The following is an 8,967-nucleotide window of genomic DNA, read 5'->3' on the forward strand; positions in this document are numbered from 1 at the left end:
ATACTGAAGCATTCAAATTTATTTCTCATGGTTGTGATGAATGGTGAACATTTGGGAACCTTTCAGGGAGGCTTAGTAGATTTTTAATAACAAATCCATTCTAATATTTCAATTTCAGGAGAGTTCAGTTCAGTTCAGTTGCTCAGTCGTGTCCAACTCTTTGCAACCCCATGGACCGCAACATGCCAGGCTTCCCTGTGCATCACCAACTCTTTGAGTTTACCCAAACTCATGTCCATTGAGTCAGTGATGCCATCTAACCATCTCATTCTCTGCTCTCCACTTCTCTTCTCACCTTCAATCTTTCCCAGCATTGAGGTCTATTCAAATAACTCAGGTCTTAGCGTCAGGTGGCCAAAAACAAAATATTGGAGTTTCAGCTTCAACATCAGTCCCTCTCATGAATATTCATGACTGATTTCCTTTAGGATGGACTGGTTGGATCTTCTTGCAGTTCAAGGAACTCTCAGGAGTCTTCTCCAAAACCACAGTTCAAAAGCATCAATTCTTCAGCACTCAGCTTTCTTTATAGTCCAACTCTCACATCCATACATGATTACTGGAAAAACCATAGCCTGGACTAGACGGACCTTTGTTGGCAAACTAATGTCTCTGCTTTTTAATATGCTGTTTAGGTTGGTAATAACTTTCCTTCCAAGGAGTATGTGTCTTTTTTATTTCATGGCCACAGTCACAATATACAGTGAATTTGGAGTCCAAAAAAAAATAAACTGAGCCACTGTTTCCACTGTTTCCCCATCTATTTGCCATGAAGTGATGGAACCAGATGCTATGATCTTACTTTTCTGAATATTGACCTTTAAGCCAACTTTTTCCACTCTCTTTTTTCACTTTCATTAAGAGGCTCTTTAGTTCTTCTTTACTTTCTGCCATAAGGGTGGTCTCATTTGCATATCTGAGGTCATTGATATTTCTCCTGACAATCTTGATTCCAGCTTGTGCTTCATCGAGCAAGTGTTTCTCATGGTGTACTCTGCATATAAGTAAAATAAACAGGGTGACAATATACAGCCTTGACGTACTCCTTACCCTATTTGGAACCAGTCTGTTGTTCCACGTCCTGTTCTAACTGTTGCTTCCTGATCTGCATACAGATTTCTCAAGAGGCATGTCAGGTGGTCTGGTATTCCCATCTCTTTTAGAATTTTCCACAGTTGTGGTGATCCACACAGTCAAAGGTTTGGCATAGTTAATAAAGCAGAAATAGATGTTTTTCTGGAACTCTTTGCTGTTTCAATAACCCAACAGATGTTGGCAATTTGATCTCTGGTTCCTCTGCCTTTTATAAATCCAGTTTTAACATCTGGAAGTTCACGGTTCTCATATTGTTGAAACCTGGTTTGGAGAATTGTGAGCATTGCCTTACTAGTGTGTGTGATAATTGCAATTGTGCAGTAGTTTGAGTATTCTTTGGCATTGCTTTGAGGGTTAGGGTTAGGGTTAGGGTTACATCCATTGGGTTATTGAAAAAGCAAAGAGTTCCAGAAAAACATCTATTTCTGCTTTATTAACTATGCCAAACCTTTGACTGTGTGGATCACCACAACTGTGGAAAATTCTAAAAGAGATGGAAATACCAGACCACCTGACATGCCTCTTGAGAAATCTGTATGCAGATCAAATTTGGAATTTGAGTATTTCTTTGGGATTGGAATGAAAACTGACCTTTTCCAGTCCGTGGCCACTGCTGTTTTCCAAATTTGCTGCCATATTAAGTGCAGCACTTTCATGGCATCATCTTTTAGGATTTGAAATAGCTCAACTGAAATTCTATCACCTCCACTAGCTTTGTAGTGATGCTTCCTAAGGCCCACTTGGCTTCGCATTCCAGGATGTCTGGCTCTAGGTGAGTGATCATTCCATCGTGATTATCTGGGTCATGAAGATCTTTTTTGTCTACCTACCTTTTAATCACTTCTGCTACATTAAACCAAAGTGGAAGGGACATTTCTATGGAACTCACAATGGACCATTATTTTGTTCATGTATTAGCCACCACAAGCTATTTGAGGCTTTCTTACCTCATCCAGTTGCAACATTAAATGGAGATATCCGTTTAATGAGCCCATATCAATAAATTATGCCTGATCAAATTTGATGATTTTTCTACCTCCCTCAAGTTCCATATACATTCCCTAGATTTATATCACAAAGGTTTAGAGATTTTCTTTACTTCCCTCCAGCTGCAACATGAAGAGTAAAATCTCTGCTTGGTAAGCACACCTCAATCAGCAGTTAGGTCTGATCAAAGTTTATTTCTTTCTATAATTGTCCCATACTGGTTATCTCTATTCCCACATATATTCCTTGGATTTCTGTTTGTGTAAATTAGAAAACTCAAGTAGCTCTTTTGGAGTGTAGTGCACCTCCTCCGATGTCATTGTCTGTACCTTGCTTTCAGATGCCTGCTGGGGCCTGAGACAAGTTACAGAATCAGAAACAATGAGGGGAGCTGAGGTGGGTCCTCAGGAGAATCAGCATGGTCTTTCTTTTTTTATTTTATTTTATTTTTAAACTTTACAATATTGTATTAGTTTTGCCAAATATCAAAATGAATCCGCCACAGGTATACCTGTGTTCCCCATCCTGAACCCTCCTCCCTCCTCCCTCTCCTACCCTCCCTCTGGGTCGTCCTAGTGCACCAGCCCCAAGCATCCAGTACCGTGCATCGAACCTGGACTGGCGACTCGTTTTATACATGATATTATACATGTTTCAATGCCATTCTCCCAAATCTCCCCACCCTCTCCCTCTCCCACAGAGTCCATAAGACTGATCTATACATCGGTGTCTCTTTTGCTGTCTCATACACAGGGTTATTGTTACCATCTTTCTAAATTCCATATATATGTGTTAGTATACTGTATTGGTGTTTTTCTTTCTGGCTTACTTCACTCTGTATAATAGGTTCCAGTTTCATCCATCTCATTAGAACTGATTCAAATGTATTCTTTTTAATGGCTGAGTAATACTCCATTGTGTATATGTACCACAGCTTTCTTAGCCATTCATCTGCTGATGGGCATCTAGGTTGCTTCCATGTACTGGCTATCATAAACAGTGCTGCGATGAACATTGGGGTACACGTGTCTCTTTCCCTTCTGGTTTCCTCAGTGTGTATGCCCAACAGTGGGATTGCTGGATCATAAGGCAGTTCTATTTCCAGTTTTTTAAGGAATCTCCACACTATTCTCCATAGTGGCTGTACTAGTTTGCATTCCCACCAACAGTGTAAGAGAGTTCCCTTTTCTCCGCACCCTCTCCAGCATGGTCTTTCATGGCAGCTGATGCAGGGGAGGCCACTGCAGTTTCTTTAGCCAAGGGAGGGTTAATTCTATAGACAGGAGGTATAGCCTTGTCTTCTGGGGTTGGAGACACCACTTCACTGGCAAAGAACACTCACCTTATCCTTGTTTCTTCTTTTAAGTTTCCTCAAACCTTTGGTGATCTAAGCTGGAATCTGGAATTTATTCATGACTCTTCTCATACCTTCATCCTATATTAAGTTTTTTTTTTCTTTGCTGTTTATAATTCCTAAGTATTGCTTTGACTCTTCTCTATCTCTCAGTTTTAGTTTGGGTTCCCCAAGATGAAGACACTGAGATGAAATTTTCATGAAAGCTTAGCTTTAGCCTAGAGCCCTGGAGCCCTGGAATATATGTTGTCCTGCAGTACTGGTTCCACCATACATCAAGGGGATCAGCCTTTTCATTGCTGCTTCTGTCATTCATTATTAACTCCTGGCCCCTTGGATGGTGGGTATAATCTCCAGTGAGGCAGTTCCAATTATCTCTCCTGCAGCTGTCCAGAAAAAATGGGACTGTGAGCTTTTAGCAGCCCAGGCAAACAGCAGCTGTGTTCTAGGTGTACCTGTGCAGTGAATGAGGTCTGACCAGATGCAGAGGGTCTACAACATTCTTCACCATCACTGGCACCACTGGAAGTCACACCTCCATCATTTCATGTCCAAATCATTATAGTAGCTTCCCTAACATTCTGCTACTTGTGCTCTTCAATTTATTTTCTCTACTATAGCCAAACACCTTCCCCAGTGGCTCAGATGGCAAAGAATCTGTCTGCAGTGCAGGAGACCCAGGTTTGATCCCTGGTTTAGGAAGATGACCTGGAGAAGGGAATGACAACCCACTCCAGTATTCTTGCCTGGAGAATCCAAATAACAGAGGAGACTGATACAGTTCATGGGATCACAAAGAGTCGGACATGACTGAGTAACTAAAATGTTTTCACTATAACCAAAGTTATTATTCTAAAATTGTAAATCTAACTGCATCATGTGCTAGCTCAGTCTTATGGACTCTGTGGGAGAGGGAGAGGGTGGGAAGATTTGGGAGAATGGCATTGAAACATGTAAAATATCATGTATGAAACGAGATGCCAGTCCAGGTTCAATGCACGATACTGGATGCTTGGGGCTAGTGCACTGGGACGACCCAGAGGGATGGTATGGGGAGGGAGGAGGGAGGAGGGTTCAGGATGGGGAGCACATGTATACCTTTGATGGATTCATTTTGATATTTGGCAAAACTAATACAATTATGTAAAGTTTAAAAATAAAATAAAATTAAAAAAATACTTTCCAAAAAATATCTGAAAAAATATTTATATAACTGAAATCACTCCACTGTACACCTGGAACCCACAATGTCAGAAATTATCTGTACTTCAATATGAAAAATAAAAATCTTTTAATATCATGGCAACCCACTCCAGTATTCTTGCCTGGAGAATACCCATGGACAGAGGAGCTTGGAGGGCTAGAGTCCATGGGTCACAAAGAGTCAGACATGACTGAGTGACTCAGCACAGCACACAGTACTTAGTTTTAAGCCTTAACACAATCATGAGCCCCGTCCCAGTCTTTTCTGTCCCTATCACTCCAGCTTCAATTCAGTTCAGTCGCTCAGTCAAGTCCAACTCCACAAAGTCACACGCATCAGCTCCCTATCTTGCTATTTATCCTTTAGAAACTGTCTAGCATGCTTCCTGGAGTGTAGTGCATATTCAATAAACAGTTGTTGAACCAGGAGTTTAGTAACCACAGCTATGTGACATTTATGAGGAGTCAGTGTACACACTTCACCTTCTGGACTTTGTTACATATTTCCTCTCCTAAAGCATTCTTGCTCCATCTGATGTCTATTCATGCCTCTGATTCTTTGAGTCCCATTTCTGATGTATTTTCACCTTGGAGTGTTTTCTGAACCCCCAGGTCTTTGTTCTGTGTTCCTCAAAAGTGCTTTCAGAGTAAGTACCCTTGTTTCCATTATCTTACTGTTTATAGTACTGTGTTGTAATTTTTTGCTCTCTTCTGAGAATCTATGAATCTAAGGTCTGTGGAGACATTATTCAGGTTTTTCTTTATGCATGCTGAAGCCCCAGCAACTGTCACTATTTGATACGTTCCTTGGGATGAAAAATACGTGTTGTTTAATGAATGTAGGGTGGGTGAAATGAATGGAATATACTTATGCTAGGGTTGCTTTTTGTGTAAATGGGGCTACAAATTCAAAACAAAACACGTGTATACCCATGGTGGATACATGTTGATGTATGGCAAAACCAAAGCAATATTGTAAAGTAAAAATAATGATAATAATAAAAAAATAAAGTAACATAAAAAATTTAAAAAATAAATAAAAATAAAAAAACAAAAAATATATTTTTATAATGAAATTTTACCAAAAAGGAAATGCAGGAAATATGTTTTGATTTTTAAATCAAAATATAAAAACCAATAAATATGAAATAATCAATATAAAATAATAAATATTGAAAAAATATTGACAGAGAAATATAGGGAAAAACAGAATGATGATATCATGCTTAGGACTGGTAGAGTATTTTGTTCAAAAGATAATGAGGTTATTTTCGATTTATTCCTTATTCCTAGTTTATGCAGGAATAAAACCACATCTTAGTTTTCAAAAGACATATACCTAGATAACTTGCCTGAGTCTGAAACCGGTAAAGGTAGAAAAAAATTCCTAGTCTGCAATACTACATTTTGCCCAATATTTTATTGAATTTATTCATCTTCCCTTATACTTACACTTATTCATCTAACATTTATCATAAATCAGACATTGTGACTTGAAGATATTATTAGCAAGTAGGGAAATACTTTACAGAGTATGACTTAATTTGTTTAATTAATTGAAATTCCTGTCTGATATTAGATCATTCTTTTACTTGGATCTTCACTCTTTTTGATGGGTTTTCAGGATAAGATTGTAACATGAGCAATACAAAGTGATTTTTAATGCATTAAGAAAATTTGGTATATTGTACAACATTCCTTGAATTCCCCTTAGAGTTTAAATGTTCCATTGCTTATCATATATTAATGCATATGTATGGAATCTAGAAAAAAGGCAAAGATGAACCTATGTGTAAGGTAGGACTAGAGGTGCAGATGTTGAGAATTGATTTGTGGGCACAGTGGAGGAAAGAGGGTCTGGATGAACTGAGAGAATAGCGTTGAAAATATCATGTGTAAAATAGTTAGAGGAAAGCTGCTGTACAGCACAGGGAGCTCAGGTCAATGCTCTGTGATGACCTAGAAGGGAGTTATATACCACGGTGTTACATATCACATACCATATATACACACACACATATATATATATATATATATATATATATATATATATATGGACAGAGGATCCCGGTGGGCTACAGTCCACAGGGTCACAAAGAGTCGGACATGACTAAAGCGACTTAGCACACATCATATACACAATTTCAGCACAGTCCCTGTCTCAATAAATGGTAAGTAGTATCAATATGTTTTTCCAATAGTCATATGTGCATGTGATATTTTGACTATAAAGAAGTCTGAGCACAGAAGACTTAATGCTTTCAAACTGTGGTGCTGTGGAAGACTCTTGAGAGTCCCTAGGACTGCAAGGAGATCCAACCAGTCTTTCCTCAAGGAAATCAGCCCTGACTCTTCATTGGAAGGACTAATGCTGAAGCTGAAGTTCCAATATTTTGGCCACTTGATAGAAAGAGCTGACTCATTGGAAAAGATCCTCATGCTGCAAAAGATTGAAGGCAAAAGGAGGAGGGGAGGCAGATGAGATCATAGGATAGCATCACCAACTCAACAAACATGAGTCTGAGCAAACTCTAAGAGAGAGTGGAGGACAGAGGAGTCTGGGGTGCTGCAGTCTATGGGGTCCCAAAGAGTCAGAAATGATTTAGCAACTGAACAACATAATTATGTTACCTTTGTATCATTGTCTGACAGCATATTTCTGCAGTTAAGAACATGGTCTGAGACAGCAGCTAAAAATATGGTTCTTCAATATTTCCATTTTGGAATTTTCCCATTCTATTTATTTCATCACCTATAAAATGAGGATAATAGCAATGCCTACTTATTTGGATAGTTACAGCGATATCAGTTCAATATCAATGTATTTATTTTTTGTTTTATTAGAATGAATTTATTAAGGCATATAGATAGATAAAGCTAGAAAAACTAAGTCTTAGTTTTCCCAGAATGTTCCAAACATTAAAAAGTAGTCTCCTGCCACTTTGTCTCACATTTCATGCATCATTTCTTCTCCTCATTGTGGAATCTATGATTTATAGTGGCTATTTTCCCCCCTTTATCTCAAAGGTCTTTTTTGCTGAAAGTATCAACAATGTCCTTCTGAACTTTGCACCAGGAGAATCAATGCTGGTCTCTGTGTACCTCTTATTTATCACCTGAAATAGATTCTCTATTATACAAATTCCTAATGGCATTTTTCATCTGGGCATTTCTCAAGGTATAGATGAATGGATTTAACATGGGAGTTATCATAGTGTAGAATACAGCCACTGCTTTATCAATTGGTAAAGAAACTGGTGGTCTCAGATATACAAAAATGCAGGGCACAAGGAGCATGGTGACAACTGTGATGTGGGAGACACAAGTGGAGAGGGCCTTGCGCCTTGCCTCCAAACTGTGGTTCCTTAGGGAGTGCAGAATGACCACATAGGAGCCCATCAAGAGGATGAAGTTTATAAGACAAATGAAACCACTGTTGGCAGCAACAAATAGTCCTAGAATGTGAGTATCAGTGCAGGCAAGATTTAGCAAAGGGTTCAGATCACACAAAAAGTGGTCTATGACATTAGGGCCACAGAAGGGTAATCTGAAGATGAAAAAGATCTGTATGATTCCATGAAGAAAGCCTCCCGCCCATGCTACTCCAATTAGCAGCCAACACACCCTCCAGTTCACGATGCTTGTGTAGTGCAAGGGCTTGCAGATGGCCACATAGCGGTCATAGGCCATCACAGTGAGCAGGATGGCCTCAGCACTTCCGAAGAAATGTTCCCCAAAGATTTGCATCACGCATCCATTGAAGAGGATGGTATTCCTTTCACGGAGGGAATCGACAATCAGTTAAGGGGTATTCACAGAGGAGTAGCAAGCATCAATAAGGGAGAGATAAGCCAGAAAAAAGTACATGGGAGATCCCAGTAATGGACTGACTATAATGGTGACCATGATGAACAAATTTCCTACCACAGAGATGATGTAGACAACCAAAAACAAAATATGATCTTCTGCAACTTTGAATTCTGTGTGAGCCCCAAGAGAACAAACTCTGTCACGTTGCTCCTATTCTTCATTTATTTTGTATTATGGTTCATTATGTTACCTGGAAAAAAAAAAGTTACTTTTCAGCACCTCAACCTTGATTTCACTAAGCCTCTCCATGTAATAAAAAATAAATGCCCAGGTTATATGGAGTTCTGAATTTTTGAGTTCTTTTCTTGACATAGGATAAATATTTCTGATCTGTTAAAGATAAATTACATACTCCCCTGAGGAGAGAAAATACTTAGAGTTAGAGACATGAGGGACTCTGAACACAAAGGTGGGAGAATTTCTGTGCACATATACTTATGTGAGATGACGCAAGCCCA

At 39.0% G+C, this 8,967-nt stretch overlaps 1 pseudogene; it reads right to left on the reverse strand.

Annotated features, from left to right (window-relative positions):
- Nucleotides 1-7,744: 7,744 nt before the first annotated feature.
- LOC147343321 (olfactory receptor 4C46-like) lies at nt 7,745-8,670 on the reverse strand (annotated as a pseudogene).
- Nucleotides 8,671-8,967: the final 297 nt, after the last annotated feature.

The sequence above is a fragment of the Bos grunniens genome, chromosome 28 (assembly GCF_055505025.1).
Source record: "Bos grunniens cultivar Pamir isolate PY7600 chromosome 28, Bosgru_T2T1.0, whole genome shotgun sequence".
Taxonomy (NCBI): Eukaryota; Metazoa; Chordata; class Mammalia; order Artiodactyla; family Bovidae; genus Bos; species Bos grunniens.